At 38.5% G+C, this 19,582-nt stretch overlaps 1 pseudogene; it reads right to left on the reverse strand.

The window, feature by feature from the left end:
* LOC114210257 (MOB kinase activator 1B-like) overlaps nucleotides 1-19,582 on the reverse strand; it is a 121,002-nt pseudogene that overhangs the window by 96,630 nt on the left and 4,790 nt on the right.

Raw genomic sequence — 19,582 nt, forward strand, 5'->3', positions numbered from 1 at the left:
GAGATGACAGGGAATGTCATGAACGTGAGGCTACTCTTAGCTGGTTGCAAAACAAAGTGTATACACATCCCTGGTTAGTCTTAGCCCATCTTCCCCAATGGTCATTCTTTTTTTTTTTTAAGATTTTTATTTATTTATTTAACAGAGAGAGAGAGAGAGAGACAGCGAGAGAGGGACACAAGCAGGGGGAGCGGGAGAGGGAGAAGCAGGCTTCCCGCTGAGTAGGGAGCCCGATGCGGGGCTCTATCCCAGGACCTGAGCCAAAGGCAGACCCTTAAGGACTGAGCCACCCAGGCGCCCCTCTAAAATGTTTTTATATTTTAATAGGGCATGTATTAACATCTTTTGGCAGTATTGTTATGCAGAAGCCAGTTTTAAAATATCAGACGATCGCAATATCTCTGAAGGACCTTGTATAAATTTGCGCTATGACATTAATTTATTAGAATGCTCTAATAAACTGTCCAGTGTTGGCACGAATAACATCATGTCTGTCATATTAGAAGATGAGATAAGCAAGTTTTGGTAAAAAGGAATAGACAGGCCTGAGGCAAGGTAGTACTGTGAGAAAGCAGAGCGCTGGACTAATATAGACATTCTCAGAACTTGAGGAGAATTCGAGGTGTCTGCAGGGAGGTAGTGGCCATAGCAAAGGAACGAAAGATTTGAACAAGACTGTTTTTCTGGGCAGTGATGGAAGAAGAGAAAGTTAAACATAATTTTTTTAAAACAAGTTTTGTAGGTTAATAAAAGAAACTTCAATATACACACAATTCCATAAAAATATAAGACTACTAAGAAAAAACCTTTGAAACTTTAAAAAAAAAAAACCTCTTTTCCTTTTCCATATCAACAATTTTATTTCCTTTCACAAATGATGAGGTTATAACTAATCCAATTTACAAAGAGAGAAACCTAGTTTCAAAAGATAATTGAATCTGTGCTATTATATGCACAGAACTAGTCTTTGTTTTTCTTGTAGGTATGATTAGAAATAGGAAAATGAGGAAATAAAATTGAATTTTAGCTAAGGCATATATGCAAAGTTTAGTTATAAACATTTTGTATATTCCAGTTTTAAGCTGCAGTGAATACTTCTTAAAGTCATGGAAAGTTGTTTTAGACTGGGGTCTACAGCATCCTGACAAAAATCAAAGCAGAGGTACAATTTCGTAGAAAACACAGTTTTTAGGGGTGCCTGGCTTGGCTCAATTGGTGGAGACTCTTGATGTCAGTGTTGTGGGTTCCGGTCCCATTTTGGGTGTAAAGATTGCTTAAAAAAATTTTTTTAATCTTTTAAAAAAATATTTAGTTTTTAATTTTCCCTTCTCAAAACTGGAATAATCATCAAAACTTTCAAGGGCACCTGTCTGGCTGTTGGTAGAGCATGCAACTCTTGATCTCACGGTTGTGAGTTCAAGCCCCACATTGGGTGTAGAGATTACTTAAAAATAAAATCTTTAGGGGTGCCTGGATGGCTCAGTTTGTTGAGAATCCAACTCTTGATTTCAGCTCAGATCACGATCTCAAAGTTGTGAGATGGAGCCCCGTGTCAGGCTTGCACTGCTTGGGAGACTCTCCCTCTCCCTCTGTTCTCCTTCCCCCACCTACCTCCCCACCACCCTCCGCCTTGCACGCACTCTTTCTCACTCAATAAATAAGTAAATAGATAAAATCTTTTTAAAAACGACTTTCAGTAAATTTCATTTATATTGACATGAAAATACTACACTTTTAAGTAGCGCCTTTTAGCTTCTCCACTCCAAACAAACACAAAGTTAGAATACATGTGTAAACAGGAAATTACTCATTTCAAGTAATGTCATGAAAAAATAGAAAATGCTATTTAATAATGTATCTCTTCTCATTAAAAAAGTATATCACAGATATTTCAAGACAATATCATATTATGTGAAATTTGTTTCTTTTTTATGGCTTTCATATATGATTTTTTTAAATGTTCATCACCTGGGGTTAAAGAATGGCACATTGGCTACATAAAAGTTTTACAACATTTTAAGTGCACATATTGAAAGTTTAGATTACATTGTAACATCTAAAGAACCAATATCACCCAGCCAGCAAGACTCAAAGAATGAGGCATGAAAACATGGGTATTTTAATTTTTAAAATTTTGTATGAAAGAGGATTTGCTGTTTTCTCAAAATCTGATGATACTATCACCAAACTGCAGATGATTTCTTCTAGATCCCTCTGGGAGTATCTATCTACCCAGCATCTGCCCTTATTCCCAGCTTCCCCCTCAGTGTCACAGTTTGTGCTGAAGTATAACATACTTTCTGTCACTTTGCTAAAGTACTCTTGCTCACAAGCTCAGATCCTGGGATTTCCGAGGCTTCTCTTCAAACTTGAGAATGTGTTGGAATGCAGCACCTCCCTGCTAACCCTTCCTCGTTTTCCATCTCAACATACACATAAGCAGGGAGGAAATACAAACCTCAAAGTGTACAGTTTTGGGGGGGAACTCTGTGTTGTGCAAGCACATGGGTCTTCGGGCATTGTGCGAGACGCTGATATCAGCCTCTGGGGTGTTTATTCTCCCTTTCCTCCTGTCCAAAAGGCTCCCACTTGTTCAGGCTTACAACATGCTCAGATAAAATATTTCGATGTATAGGCCCTTTTGCAATTAGAGATAACTGAATGTGGCTAATGACAGGTATATTAATGACACTGAGTGGGGCATTGGGGAAATTTCTTTCAAATCGGGAAGTTTCAGCAGACATGTGCACTTTGGCCTTTTGATTTCTTCTTCCTGCCTGAAACCCAGTGCGACCCTGGGGGCCAATGGGAGGTGGCAAGGACAACACGTGAAGGATGGCCGGATGACAAGCTGAATCCCAAGCAGAGTCCTGGGGCCACAGCACCTGGGCAGTCCTGGGCAGCCTACTCTGGACTACTTGATATGTTGAAAAACCAAACAAACAAAACCCCTCTCTTTTCAAAGAGATTTTTCTTTTGGTTTTCTATTACTTGTAGCTAAACACAGTCTTAACTACTACAATGAGCACAGTCTATCCTAGTGAATTTTATAATGCCAGCAAGTGGCCATAGTATTTGAGCCAGATAAGTATGAGTTTTTCTAAATTCTAATAGGATAAAAATACTAGACTTTATCCCCATTTTAAATCTCTGTTTTTGTGGATAAACTTATAAGCAGCACAATCATCAGGACTATAGCCATTAAAAGTTAGAAAGAAAAGACAGCTAAAATTTGAAAATGCATTTGTATTGGGTGATGTTTAGGAGCTTGAAATTTAGTGGTTAATAAATTGTATATACACATTAGGGGTGCCTGGGTGGCTCAGTCGGTTAAGCCACTGCCTTCGGCTCGGGTCATGATCCTGGAGTCCCGGGATCGAGTCCCGCATCAGACTCCCTGTTCGGCAGGGAGTCTGCTTCTTCCTCTGACCCTCCCCTCTCTCATGCTCTCTCTCTCTCTCATTCTCTCTCTCTCTCAAATAAATAAATAAATAAAAATATTTAAATTGTATATACACATTAATTAAAATGGATTAGTATAAAATAACAAAATATGTGACATTTGAACTATTAACAATAAACACAATTTAAATTTTAAAAGCACTATTAAATTGAAATTTAAAATATTATAACTTTAAAACTAGAAAGCTAATAATCAAATAGACATCACTTGAATGTGAAATTTAAGGAGGAAATGAGCAAATATGCTGTTGTAAAACCAAAGTGCTCGTGTAGAATCCATGAGACCAAACTCTCAACTGTATTCACTCTGACCACAATAAATAGATAGAAGATAGATGGATAGATACATGGATAGGTGGATAGATAGGCTGTGGCATTCCTCGGGGCGCCTCGGTGGTAACCGTTGGTCAAGCAGCTGATTCTTGGTTTCGGCTCAGATCCTGATCTCATGGTCATGAGATGGAGTCCTGCATCAGGCTCCATGATGAGCATGGGGTCTGCTTGGGGATTCTCTCTCCCTCTCCCTTGTGCCCCTCCCCCCTCAAATAAATAAATAAATCTTAAAAACAACAACAACAACAATAACAGAATATGGCAGTCCTGGTATGTAAACTCCTTGTTGGCCTTCATGACTGTCAGAGTAGCAACCCCAGCATCCTTCCCCAGCTCTAACTTTCCACCTAGCCATCCCCAAACCCTATACTCAGATCAACACAGAGTCAGAAATAAAAAAAGCCAAAGATAGAAGGAGAGTGTCCACGGTAGAAAGGGGTCGCCTCACTGTACTTCTGCTCTGTGCACTGAGTACAAAATGACTGTGCAGGAAAAGAAAATGCGGGAAATGTAGTGTGTGTGCATGTGCAATAATCAGAATGGCCTTATCATTTAGGTTGTGTAAAACATTAGATGACGGCTTTGCTTTAATAAACACATATTTGAAGAGGGCTTGAGATCATTTATACTACAGAAGAGTTTTAACTTATACAGTGTTGATTTGGAATTAACAGGAATTCTCCATTCTCCCTGAAAAAATATTAATACGGACCTAGTCACCTGAAGCAGGGGGATCTTCTGATCTCACCTGTTTATACTTTTCACTCATTATGTTCACTATGTATTTTTTTTCCACTATGTATTTTTATGAGAGAGCAGAAAACCGAGCAATACACAGTTGTATAAAGAAAAGTAAGATAAGTAGCTGGAAACTGAGTAAAGGCAAGTGGTTGCTCCTTGCCTCAAACCCCAAACTCTGTGGAATTAGGTGTGGGATAAACAACTGTAAAATGTGAGTTAAAAATGTAAAAATATTGACTTTCCTGAATGTACTTCATAAGTGTTTGTGTATAAGCAACCATTTGGCGTTAAAAATTAAGAACTGAAATTTTAGTCAAAGTATTATGAATATGGTTTACTCAAGAAAGACTCGGAGATATCCATCAGTGGGCATCTACTCAAACAAAAGGCTTTGTTCCTACATGAAAACATGGGGTAGGGGGATGAAGGTGTGCTGATAGGTTTTAAGTTACAAAAAGGTGTTATGCTATTAGTCAGACCATTACTTTATTACCTCTGAACTATGAATCGGTATATTATGCTTATCTTATAGAAGAGGGGAGATTCAGAAAGGAAAGCCACTTGGTCAAGATCACATACTGAGTTCAGATTTGAACAAAATCTGCTTGAATCCTAAACTATAGTAGGCAACTGTTGAATTCCTTCCTTAGAGGACAACTATGATATATTAATATCATTGAGAGTGATTAAATTGGCAAACACATATACATAAGTAGAAAACATATATATCCCTCAAGCAAACCACATTGATTTTTTGTTTTACTTGCTACGACTCAAACAAGAAAAAACCCCAGCATTATAGGATTAATATTTGTTACCAACAAACTTATAATGATTTTGAATTGGAATACATTTACTTGGATCTTGGATGATAAGGTAGTTACTAAATTCATAGAGTTGTTAAGTAACAGATTAAATGCAACCCACCTCAATGATTCTAAAAAAATGGATAAATGCCACCGAGTTTTAAATAGAAAATGTTCAATACCATACGGTCCTCATTTCTTGGTTCTTGACTTACATCAGGTTTGGAAACATTAACTTTTCAACTATGAAACTGTCTTCCTTCGTTTAGCCTTCTCATATCTTATGATATGGCATTTCCTTTACCTTAGTCTTCTCCTTATGTAAGTATGTATGTATTCAGAAAAGAAATATGTATCTCTCTATGCAGCTCATAGAAATTATAGCTTAACCCTAGAAAGATGTTAAGACCGAATGGTAAAAAGTAATTTAATCATCTTGGCGGTATAAATGATTTTGTTTGTAGCATTCAAACTATAGAAGAAATTATTATTATATTAGAGTAAAAATAATGCTTTCTTCAAGCTGGGCTTTTTTGCTTATTCTTGTTATATGTATAATCTTGGGTTGAAAAGATCCAGACCATTAAATTCCTATCAATCTTCTTTTAAACTTAGAAATATTCCAACACTGACATCAGAGCACTGTCTCTTCAATGAAGCAGTCTCTAACGAATTTTATGCCTATTTAGGGAGGCACATTCATACTACTTCCTTGAAAAGTCGTGAACCTCACAAAGGTATGCCTCATTTTAGAAAACATCATGTTGAAAAACCACCACATAAGGAAAAAAGATAATGTGTATATCTATTCTGGTACAAGTCCAAGCAGCCTCTTACTTGTATACAAATCTGAAGTTCATGACAAATCAATAGCGGCAAACACCTTTGATGTGCTCTCAGCCCTGCAGGCCTTGCTTAAACAGATGAACAATTATTATATTTACAGTAAAGAACAAAGAACCAAAAGAAGTGTAGAAGCCAGTTGCTTTTAACTTGTACCTTTGGCTTTTAAAGAATGCTTATCCCAGATAAGACTTCATCTCCATTACATCAAAAACTAATGATGTAATGTATGGTGATTAACATAACAATAAAAAAATTGAAAAAAAAGACTTCATCTCCAAGAATATGCACCTTTGTTTGCATTACATTTCTTAACTTTTTCTTTTTCTTTTTATTTTTTTTTAAGATTTTATTTATTTATTTGACAGAGAGAGACACAGCGAGAGCAGGAACACAAGCAGGGGGAGTGGGAGAGAAAGAAGCAGGCTTCCTGCCGAGCAGGGAGCCCGATGTGGGGCTCGATCCCAGGACCCTGGGATCATGACCTGAGCTGAAGGCAGACGCTTAACGACTGAGCCACCCAGGCGCCCCATTTCTTAAATTTTTAGAAGAAAATGACTATTTTCCTTATATTTCAATCTTTGGCTTTATCCTTGGTTAAGTTTTTATTTTTCATCTTGAGTACAGTGCATTTGTTTCCTAGGAACATATTTTCATTTTTGAAATGAAACTTAAGAAAGAAGTTAAAAGTTCGGCTGTTCAAAGAAGTTTAATATCTAGCTTTGCTGAACATGTCTCTCTCTCTCTCTGCATAGTGATGCATACCTCAGCCTAGCAATTTAGATTCTTATTTCTTTTTTAAAAATATTTATTTATTTATTTTAGAGAGAGAACAGGGGGAGGGGGAGGGGAAAGGGAGCGAGAGACTCTCAAGCTGACTCCATGCTAAACCTGGAGCCCAACAAGGAGCTCAATCTCACAACCCTGAGATCATGACCTGAGCCGAAACCAGAGTCAGAGGCTTAACCGACTGTGCCACCCAACCACCCCAGATTTTGATTTCTTTATAAAACCTGAAGGGTTTAAGTTTACTGTCAGTCTCACTGTCCTGACTTTGCTTGTGCGGTTTTTTTTTGGGGGGGCGGTGGGGGTGGCGGTCAATTCCAGACATGAGGAGGAGGATTTTTCCGTGTCCAAGTTATTCTACAATGGTAAATTTTGTCTTTTAAAAAAATGCAATAACTCTTTCATGCCACAAAGGAAACATTTCAGAAAGAACTGTTGCATTTTAAATGGATACATATTAAGTGTTTCTGCCAGAGCTGTTAACTGAATTGTTTGTTCAAATATCGCTGGTAATTTCCTCATCTCCAAACCCCATTTTCAGCCTACACCTTCATCAGTTTTTCCCATCATTTTTCCCTGTTGCTTATCCTTTGTTTGACATGCCCTCTCTATACCACTGCTTTTTCTGTCCTGCCAGTCATTCTGGTTTCTCCTAACATCCCCTGAGGAGTAGTGTCCTGGCTTCTCTCTACCACCTTTTATCTTCTGGATGTCCAGCTCTCCGAAGTCATGCCTTCAGGTAGCTCCATCTCTCTTCTCTATGCAGATGACTTCAGGATCTGCATGCCCAGCCTGCTCTTCCCCCCACTCCCCAGGTCCCCATTCCAGCTGCCTGTAGTTGGGTTTCTTCCCTGATGCCTCATTCACAGCTCAGAATCAGTTTTCTTCACCATCAGGTGCAAACCCCTTATACCATTTTGTCCCTATCTTATTCCATGCTTCAGGCAAAACGAGTTATTGGCCATTTCCTATACACAGCTCATTCATTCAACTTTTTTGTCCATTCTGTTCTCTCTGACTAAAATGTTTTATAATTTCTTTCTCAAAAAAAAAGATTTTACACAAAATGTTTTTAAATCTATGCTTTGTAATTCAGTAGAGTTTCATTTTAGACTCTCTTAGACTTTATTCTTTGTTTTCGCTATAGATATTTGTGTTAGGATGTACTTTCTGACTAAGATCCTAAGTTTCTGGTGGGCAGGAAACTTCATGTTGTACACAATGACTGAGTGAGGTGCTCAGTAGATAATTGTTCAAAGAATATATAACACCCATTGTCACAGGACAATGAACTCATTACTCTTGAAATAGAAGGTTGATGTTCTTGGTTTAAAAAACTGAACTCTACAACAAACTCTAAAAGTAAGAGTACTAATGGTAACCTCGAGACATAAATTTGCTTTGAAAAATCTGTGATAAATTCCCAAGGAGAGATATATGCTCATTGACATAAACTATTTCTATATTTAAAAATTGAAAGCCATATTTTTGCATTTAAAATAGTTTAAATTATTGTGAAACTGCATATTTTCATTACATAAATGGCTAGGGAAAAGTAAATCTGAAAATACATAAAAACATGCTTCTCATATTATTTAGTCTCAAGCAACATTTAAGCTTTATTTAGGCAAAGTAATGTTATTGTCCAAATGCCTCAGCAACTGGTTTAATTTTTTATATTGTAGAAATGTAGAGAGCTCTAATTTCTCTTATCATTTCTAATAGATATCTAGAAGTATCTTTTTCCATCAAATTATTATTCAGAAAAAATACACATCACTAGAATATAACAAAGTTCAAATACCTTAGAAATACCTCAATTTATCATTTTTTATACAAAGAAACAACCAGGTAAAGAATAAACTTTATCTGAAAAATTAAAATAGTGATACAGATTTTTAAGAGAGAGGAACTGGATGATTATATTTATTCCCATAAATGTTGTTGCATATAATGTACTATTATTTGCCAGGTCTTAATAACCTATTACATAATATGCCATTAATCAGAGTTCTGGTTTGTGAGTCACAGTTTTATTTTGATATTTCAGGTGCCCTAATTTTTTTCCTATAAACTAATTTTTCTAAAAAAGTCTCCATGATTTATTTTCATATTTTTGTTTTCTCCAAGAACAGCAGCAGGCTTGAAGTGTTCGTGAGAGAAAAATTTAGGGGAACTTGTAACCATTTTTTTTTTTTTACTTTGTTATCTCTTGATTTGTGGCCAAGAAAGAAAAACAAACACCAAAAAAAAAAAAAAAAACCACTTCATCCTGAGAGAAGATAAAATAAAGAATCAGTTCCACATATTCACTGTAACCTAGGAATTAAGGCTCTTGAATCAGTGTGCCTGCCCCTGGTCGAAAGCAGGCTTCCCACTCTGGAGGATGGTCCAGATTCCCCACCTCCCTCCACAGCTTCACTCTTCTTAGCAGGACGCAGGCTGCTGGCTTGGAGCAATGCCAAACACACCACTGGTGCTGGAGCACATGGTTTTGGGGTGGGTAGGGGTATGATAATGATTCTAAAAGCAATAAATCCCAGTTGAAAGTCTTTTTCGGGATGTTCTTTTTAGGGTCACCACTTTGGGGATCAATCTCTTTCAGCCCTATCCGTTTTGTAACTCTTGATTCCTTCTTTGGATTGGGTTTTTTGGATTGTTCTGGTTCCCTCTCCTGTCTGGTCTGGTATATTACCCCTTCCTGCTTGACATGATGCAGTTAATCAGCTCTCACCCGTACATCACTGCCTCTGGTCTAGACTTGAGAGTAGTGGAGGAACAGCAGAATTCCTTGCACCTTGTGTTCTCTATGCCACCAGTCCCCCAAATAGTCAACTGACATCCTCCACTAACTTCCCAGCACATATGAGGCAGTCCTCAGGGGTGGCTGTGCCCATTCCTTTCAAGGGATTCTGAAATTATTGCTCCATAACAGAAATAGGCCGTGCTAATCAGTGTCTTCTCTTGCATCCAATAGATTCGGCAATGCAGTCTCTCCTTGGACATTATGAAGCCACACCAGACGAGAGACTGACATTCCTTGTGCAAATGGGACCAGGCTTCTTGCTTTGCCCCTGAACTATCCTCCGCACCTGTGTTGGTATGTGGAAGGCAGGGACAACATTGTGAGACCACATTCTAGGAATACGGTGATTGTGGCCTCAAGAGAAGACATGGCTGGAAGATGTATTGTCCTGTGTTTGCACCATAAAATCCAAACAATAAGTTTAACATGGCAAGAAAATGAATTATCTTTCACATTATTCTGAATATCCTTTCACAATATTTGGATTAGATTTGCATCTGAGCTCATTCTCAGCAAAGCAGAGTAACAATCTATGGTAAGACAGAATCTAATATTCACTTAAGGCTCAATGGATAATGTGGTGTCATGAGGATCAATGTACTCAGCATTAGGTAAAGGATATAATGCAACAGCAAAGGGAAGAATATCCATATCATTTCAGTGGAAACAGATTCTGAGGAGCAGTGCCATTTTAAGTAGTAGCAGAATTTCTACCTTTTCATTGTGGTGGACATACGAAATTAGCCAGGAAAGGTACATTTGATAATAAAGTCCATGAGGAGATTGATAGTTCCTAGATCTGAACAGAAGATGATAATGCCTAACTATCAGAAATGATCCTCATGTGGGGTGCCTGGTGGCTCAGTCATTAAGTGTCTGCCTTCGGCTTGGGTCATGGTCCCAGGGTCTTGGGATCGGGCCCCACATCGGGCTCCCTTCTCCATGGGAAGCCTGCTTCTCCCTCTCCTACTCCCCTGTTTGTGTTCCCTCTCTCGCTGTGTCTCTCTCTGTCAAATAAATAAAACCTTTTAAAAAAATGATTTAAAAGAAATGATCCTCATGCACTGATTGGATGATAAAGAAATAATTGGGTACCTCTTCTCCATCATCCTTCTAAGTCTAAATCTAAATTGGTAAGTCACCATACCTTAACATGGACGCATGAATTTTGTTTATAAAGACAAAAGCCCCACCCAAAAAAAAAAAATTACCCATGTTCCCATAGACACTGGAAGCAACCCTGTCCACATTCTGGGATTTGGCAGCCTGTTTGGCCCTTGCAAGCTCAGCACAGCGATATCTTAGTGTCCCTCCCAAGATGGAGCTGGGTTGTCATGCAAGAAACAGCAGGCTTGTGGTCATCCCAGAGAATCATTTCTTCAGCGGTGCCAACCACAATACCGGGAGCTGAAGCGTGGCTTGTGTGGGGAAGGCGGGGTGTAGAGCAAGGGATTGAAGAAACTGGGAGACTCTTGATGATTTGCTTTCTATGACAACTCCCACCATCATCACCTTCCAAAATAGACCAATAGACCAAAGTGCTAAGGACTGCAAGCAACCTGAAGACAAACTCCAAGCATTTCTCACTTTAAACTGGAGAGTAATTGCTAAGCCTTTCTTTTTTAGAAATCATAGTCACCACTGTTAGTAGGACTGATATCAACAGCCTACACAGTAAGATGGTAAATGAACACTTTCCTGATTTTCAGCAATTCTTAATGGGCCCAAAATGGAGTCTAAAGAAGTGGTAAGTATTCGCACATTCTAAAGAGATCTCCTCAAATTGGAATTTGACATGTTAAGAGCTTCCTCAGAAATGAAAGAATGAGCCGTGTTAAACTCAGCATCATCCCAACCAGAAATTCAAACAAGGCTGAGACATTTAGGGAAGGGGAGAAGTTATCAGGACTTCTCAGGCAAGTCATGTTGGATGGAAAGGAAAGAAGAAAGTGCTCTCTTAATCTCTGAAGCCAAGTGAGGGCAGCTACAAGAGAATTTCTCATCAAATTTAAAGATGCTCCAGACGGGGGTTCTGGGTAATTGTTTGCAGGTCTATCTTATATTTATTCCTCATAGACCAATACCAATAACATCAAGGTGAATAACGTCCCATCTAGCCCTATGTCTAAATACAGTGAATAAAAGATAATGATCAAAATGTTGTACTAGAGTAGTTCTTAAATATAAATATAGACAATCATAAAGTCATTACAGGGGCATCTGGGTGGCTCAGTTGGTTAAGTGGGTGCGTTCGGCTCAGATCATGGTCCCAGGGTCCGGGGATGGAGCCCTGCGTCAGGCTCCCTGCCGAGGGAGCCTGCTTCTCCCTCTCCCTGCTTGTGCACTTTCTCTCTCTCTCTCTAATAAGTAAATAAATCTTTTTAAAAAAATCATAAAGTCATTACAGTGATGGTGTCCAATAGTGGAGTTGAGATTTGTAACCCCTCTCACTGATTCTGAGTTAGCTTACAAATACATTCTAAGAAATTCTTATTTACAAATCGCCCAAAGGGTAGGCAAGTACAGGACGAACTTAAATAATTGCTGGGATTATTTATCATTTCCTTCATCCCTCCTTGCCTCTTTGTGTCAACTTGTCATGAATTACATAGATTAACTTTCGATAATGTTAAAGCTCATGGGATAAGCACTCAACTCCACTTCTTGTATAAATATTATTTTTTGTTGAATCTTTGAAAAATATCTACCTCGGGTTTTATTACTTAGGTATATTTCCAGATTCGAAGTTCTGTAAAAAATCAATCAATGCTTATTGACTGAATATTTCGAAAGAGAAAGCATGCCAGGTAGTGCACCTGGATTTGAATCTGATTAAACTCCTAGCTGACACTTATAATCCATGAGATTTCCACCATGCCACATGACCTTTCAGGGCCCCAGGTTTTTAATTAGTAAAATGAAGAGAATGGATTCAAACATCCATCTTGTGCTGCCTTACCTTCCATTACCTGCAATGATTGGCTTAGTTTAACTTAGAAGTCCAGCTGTTTTTCAGCCTGAGCAAGTGTCATACCCAAATTTCTGGGTCTATTAGCTAAATGTCAAAACCCTTTCCTTATACTGGTGAAATGCATATAATTTAGATGCTAGCAGAAAAAGTGACAGTCTGCTTTACTTTGACCCTGGAATAGACCTCTCCTTGGACACCCACCTCAGATCATCTCTGGTTGACTGAGACCAAGATGCTTCCTGAGCAGGAAAGATCACACTTACCTTGAGAACAGAGCTCACCCCAAGAGTAATTACCAATGGATACTCAGTATCAGTGAACATCACTTGAGCGAATATTATGCTTGATGAGTTATGAATGGAGGAAAGGATATCAGGAGTCTAAAAGAATGAATTAGAAATGGCAGGAGCGGGGCGCCTGGGTGGCTCAGTTGGTTAAGCGTCTGCCTTCAGCTCAGGTCATGATCCGAGGGTCCTGGGATCGAGCCCTGCATCAGGCTCCCTGCTCAGCAGAAAGCCTGCTTCTCCCTTTCCCTCTGCCTGCCCCTCTGCCTGCCCCTCTGCCTACTTGTTCTCTCTCTCTGTCAAATAAATAAATAAATAATATCTTAAAAAAAAAAAAAAGAAAAGAAATGCCAGGAGCCTCATATACATTGTGCGATGCTATATTACTATTCTTCCTTTACTGAGTTTGTTTTCTGACCTCCAAAGAAATGTTTGGCCATTTAATGAAAATTACTTTTTTTAATTACAAAAATCCCACAATTTTGTATGTAAAATTTTACCTTTGTACAATTCACACCAGGAAGAAAAATAAACCATCTTCCTCTGAGAATTTTAAAAATTATAAGAACCCACCATATTTCCTAAGAGTCACTATTTAAGCATATATTTAGGAGAGGGGGAAAAGAAATTATAATATAAAAACTTTTTTTTTCTTTTTCTAGACAGTTACAATACATTTGGCTTGGTTTCCTGTTGTTAATTCTTTCCTCTGGCCAAATTAATCTCTAATGCTAAACTTGTTTTGGAGGATTTGTTAGGTTAAGAGTGGCAAAGCTCAACTCATTTAAGCATCTCATTTTTGCTTATTAACAAGCATCGACATCTTGCTTCCCTAAATTTTCCTCCTTGTAGAAAACTCATTCTTTGAAAAGATGAAAGAAGCAAGGAAACTAATAGAATAACAAACTCTCCTCTTAGAGTTAGTCATAGAATGTAAATGGAGAGTATCTACTGTCAATAATGTTTGAAGATTTAACCCTGTTTTCTAAGACCACTATGATTACCTTCCTAAGGAATAAGATATCCTCTTGACACTTAAATTTATGCATTTAACGTTATCTCATGAAAGATAATTTGTCTAATGCCCAGAATAAAGATAGTGAGGAATTAGTTTCACTTCAGGTAACTGTCTCACATGGCACTGACCTGATAACTTGGTTACTGAAAGCCACAGGTCGGGGCTATTAACAATTAACTAAGGTAAGCTGCAATTGTGATGTGTGATAAGAATGACCTTGTTTAATAATACAGTTCACAGGTGAGCAGTGAGGTTTAAGTGGCTCTAGGCTGAGAATAAGTTCTAAATATGCCCTAATATATGTGTGTGCACAGAAAAATTATAGTGTTCACCAACTTTATTCCAATATTTACAAGAAATTTTATTTTTCAATGACAGAATCAGTCTTAAGGAAGTTTATTTTACATGGTTGCATTTCATGAAATAATATCATCCGACTTACTTCCTTAAGTGAGCTAGAATAAGTCTCTGTGATTTCAGGAACACTATCTTTTAAATTTCATGTCATATCTGAAATATTTAGCCTTCAAAAGATTTTATATCCCAACAACCAATTGTTTTTTGCATTACGCAGTAAGTACTCATTTAAGCATTTCTGTTCTTTCTACCGTTGAAGTAGAAGAGGAAAATAATAAATATGGCAGCATTTGTTCAATGAACAAATGGAAATGCACAATCTGATGCACTGTTTTCTTTCCTTTTTTTATCGGTCTGACTTGAGCAATTCATCCAGATTTTGATCAATTAGATATTTTGAACGATAGTGTTTTTGCACTGCAGAAAATGTGAATGCAAAAAAAAAAGTATTTGAAGTTTGAGAAATAAAAACATGAGATCTTATTCTTTCAGTGACTCACATGAGGAAACATGCAGGGATCCTAATTTCAGATGACTTATTCAAGCACCAGGAGCTCTATATTCTGTTTACTGAGGATTTCCAGGGTTCAGGAGAAGATAGGTAAACAAAGATATTTGCTGGTACCCCAAACAGGTCGTGAAACATTGTCTTAAGCACCTTCTGCCTTGCAAGATTTTTCAAAGCACTTAAGCCGCTTTGGGTGCTTTGTTTATCTCCAAGTGGGGAACAGAGTAAGCAGAATCCTAAAAATTACATCCAATGGAACTACTTATGACTGAAGTACTATTACTATCTTGAGGAACACTAGTGCCCCACAAACACAGTTTGGGGAATGCTGGGCTGTAGATCTGTGTTTGGAAGTAACCAATACTCATGTGGTATTAAATTCTTGAGACTATACGATTGTTCACAGACAAAAGACAGACTAGAACGGAACTTTGCAAAAGAACACCACCTGTTTCGGGACAGGCAGAGTGTTATACTGAGTTTATTATGCATGTCATAGACTCAAAGAATTTCTAAATTAGAAGAACAGAGATCATATAGTTCAACTTCCTCACTCCGTAGCCTGGGCAATTAGGGACTAGGAATTAGCTTATTTAAAGGTGCACAGCTTGGTTCCTGGTTCCTCATCAAAATCAACATAATAGCCTAAGGAAACCCGCCATGAACAAAAGCAGCAACTTCTGGTCACAAAACATTAAAGTATGTTAAAATAATTTCTTAGTATATTAGATATAAGAATTCACTGGGCCCCTTCCTTACTCCACGCAATTTCTCACGATGAGGAAGAAATGTTTTAACTTGACAAAATAGACGATACCCTAGCTGGAGCCCTGTCATACAATGATAGTGCTCATGACAATGATAAAGTCGTTAAGCGTCTGCCTTCGGCTCAGCTCATGATCTCAGGGTCCTGGGATCAAGCCCCGCATCGGGCTCCCTGCTCCACGGGGAGCCTGCTTCTCCTCCCGCTCCCCCTGCTTGTGTTCCCTCTCTCGCTGTGTCTCTCTCTGTCAATGAAATAAAATAAAATATTTTTAAAAAATAACAATTAAAAAATGACTGGCTACTTACTTAGCACACTCTTAAAACAACTACAGTTTTGGAACTGCTGGGAATCCAGTTTTTTGTCCTCACAGTTAACAGTGTTTGCTCACATGATACAGGCCACTGAACCTCTAATTGCTGCACAACTGTACCTTTGATCTGTTTTCATTTTCTATCTAATTAAATGTAAATATTATTTCACATGATAAGTCAATGGAACGAAGTGTCACTTTCCCATCCTTCTCTACATTCTTTATTTCCTGGAGCTGGTGCCATAATAGATATTCAACATAAATACCAATAAAATCAAGATAATGGTAATATTGCCCTGAGAGGCAATATGATATGGGACCAGTCTTTGTAAAAGTAAAGCACTACTTACACATTATGGATTGTTCTTATGATTACAAATGTTAACATTATTATTTAAGAGACAATACTGGGTGGCTCAGTCGGTTAAGCGTCCACCTCTTGATTTCAGCTCAGGTCATGATCTCAGTGTCGTGAGATCCAGCCCTTAGCAGGTTCTCCATGCTGGGCTCGCTGGGTGTGGAGCCTGCTTGAGATTCTCTCTCCCTCTCCTTCTGCCCCTCCCTCCATCTATTTATCTCTCTCACTCTCTCTATAAAAAGTGAAATACTTAAAAAATTTTAATTTAAAAAATTAAAAGACGATGCTGTAAACATTGTAATGGATACGAAAAAGAATCAGATCATCTATAAAGCAAAAGGGCACAGTTCTTGGCACATTCTTCAAAGGTATTTTTTGAACCAAATATAAAATCAACATAGCACAAATGGAACACAGTGGAATGTGGGTACAGAATAAAGGATGAGTCAGAACCTCATGTAATTAATGTGGAAAATGAGTATTAAGGTAATTTCTTTAAAAGGTGAGAGATATAACTCCATAATTTGGTGGAGAAGACAACATAAGGAAGATCGCTAGCACTGGAGAAATCAAAACCGGCAAGAGTAATTTAGAGCAGGGAACTATAATGATAATGTGCAAAGAATCAGGTAGTGACTTAAATATCATAATTAGGGTGAATATTTGTGATGATGATAAGGTTGGAAACTTTTCTGTGTATAGATATAAGAAAACGGGGTAAGACAACCCAGGAGTTGAATAAGAGGTAGTTCTCTTCCATACAACTTTCTCAGTGAAGTATCTTTGCTTCATTTTCAAGATAGCTTCTCATCTGTTTTCCAATCTAATTTTCCTTTCAACTCTAGAATTAGACAACTAATTATTTAGCATCCACACTTGCATGACTCAAAATTGACACATCCAAGAATGAACTCCTGCTTCCCTGCACCCAAAATCTTGGCGCCCCAAGTCTCCCTTCATCTCAGAAAATGGCACCCCCTTTCACCCCTTCGTCAGGCTAACATACTTGGAATCATTTTTGACTCCTTGGCTTCACTCATAACTCAAATCAAAACCATTAGCAAATTCTATCGGCTTTCCTAACACAATATATCCTAGACCTGTGAATGTAGCATTTCTCACCATTCTTATACTACAGTGCTAGTCACACCCACAAATACAACAGCCTCTTAAATGGGCTCCATGCTTTCTCTCTTCCCCTCCACAGTCTACAGTCCAAACAGCAGTTCAAATCACTCTGAAAACATAAAAAAGCTAATGCTACTGTCTTGCTCGAAGCCCTGCAATCTCACTTAGAACCGAGTCCAAACTTCATCCCCACGACTTAAAGAATGATATGAACCTGACCCTTGCCTTTCTCCCTTATGTCACCTCCTGTATGACTATTTGCCCCTTAGCTCCCTGCTCTCCAGCCACAGTGGCCTCCCTCATATTCCTGGAGGACACCAGGCAACACATTCCCACTAGGGCACTTTTGCACTTGCTCTTCCTTCTATCTGGCACACCTTTCCCCTAGACAGTCACATGCTTCCTTCCCATTTCTGCTCAAATATCACTCCTTCAGAAAAGCCTTCTCTGACATCTCATCTAATTATTAACCTTAAGCATTTTCTGTCCCCTTACCAAACTTTATTTTTCTTCATTGCAATTACCACTGCATACCCTGCCTTTTGTAGAATTTGCATATTTGCTTATAATATGTCTCCCCCTCTTACAAAGTAAGTGGTACAGGACATGCCATCTGTCTTACCGCTGTGTTCCAAGCACCAGCACCTGGATATAATGGACACTCGGTAGATGTTTGCATATAACTCTCAGTCTCCAGAGCCCTACTTTTTAATCAAGACAACATGTTTTTGATATTTATGATTTTTATATATTACCATCATTTGAAGGAAAAGATTAACTGAATCTTGCAATTTTTCTTTTTTATAAGATTTTATTTATTTATTTGAGAGAGAGAGCACGAGACAGGGGGAGGGTCAGAGGGAGAAGCAGACTCCCTGCTGAGCCGGGAGCCCGACATGGGACTCGATCCCGGGACTCCAGGATCATGAATGACCTGAGCCAAAGGCAGTTGCTTAACCAACTGAGCCACCCAGGCCGCCCTGAATCTTGCAATTTTTCAACAAGACCTGTAAGGTATACATTTAGCACTATACAAGTGAGTCATTACCTGACCCACTGCACACACTTCCAAGGGAATCCGTGTCTACACCCCTGCGGATGAGCCTTCAGGGCAAGGGACTGTTCTGCATTGAACCTAATGGCCTGCCCCAGCTTATTGACTTAGCTATGGTCAGTCCCCATAAACCACCTGCTTGAAAAACTGAGCAGAACCAATCACATTCATCTCGAGAGTGCAGAAATAGGAGACTCTGAGATTGAAATAAACAGAGATGGATGACTGGAAGAGACCGGAAGCAGGAGGAGCAATTTTAGGTGTTTTGCAAGCAAAATGCAATGAGTAGGATGATGACCAAATGTGCTGAGAGATGCCGAGATTCCTGAGTGAGCTTTCAGGACAGTCCTAAGAGGGAGACAGAGAAGAGAACACCTTCCCAATTCAGCTCCAGCCTTTGTATAACTTAAAAATAAATTCCGTTTTCTTTAGGCCTTGAGGTAGACCACTTTTCTTTGAACCCAAGAGAACCATGACATAATCTGCCTAATTGTAGACTAAGAACTACAGAACATGGACTACCATCCGTAGTCGTCTTTTGCTTTTGACCAAGGGTAATTACAGTTTAAGTGGCAAAGTTCTGTTAATGGTCTATGAAGTTCATTTGGCTTCATCTTTATCTATAATCATACAAGGCACTTTACCTACCTGCTCTTTGTCCACGAAGTTAGATGTTGTATTAACCTTATAGAAGTACAATGAAATCAGCTACCAATAAAAATTCCAGGGATGAATGTTTGAATTAGAATCTCTGAGGCTATTTGCTGCCTAAGCTGATTTCCCAAGGTTAGCTCTCAATTAGCAAAGGAAAATACAGATTTGAAGCAATTATCTGGATAATTCAAGCAAAAACATTGCTTTGACTTGAATTGCCTGAATAATTGCAAGTTAATAATCTCTTCACTTCCTAGCAAGTCAATTGTCCAGGTAATAGAGACAAAGCATGGTGGTAGCTTAAATTACCCAAAAAATTGCACGCTTACTTTACTCAACCTTATCGATGAGTCCTGGGTAAAATGTAAAGAATGTTAGTGGAGAAATGACACGAGTT

Source organism: Eumetopias jubatus, unplaced genomic scaffold, assembly GCF_037043125.1.
Source record: "Eumetopias jubatus isolate StellerSeaLion01/CBP00866 unplaced genomic scaffold, mEumJub1_p1.0 scaffold_17, whole genome shotgun sequence".
Lineage (NCBI taxonomy): Eukaryota > Metazoa > Chordata > Mammalia > Carnivora > Otariidae > Eumetopias > Eumetopias jubatus.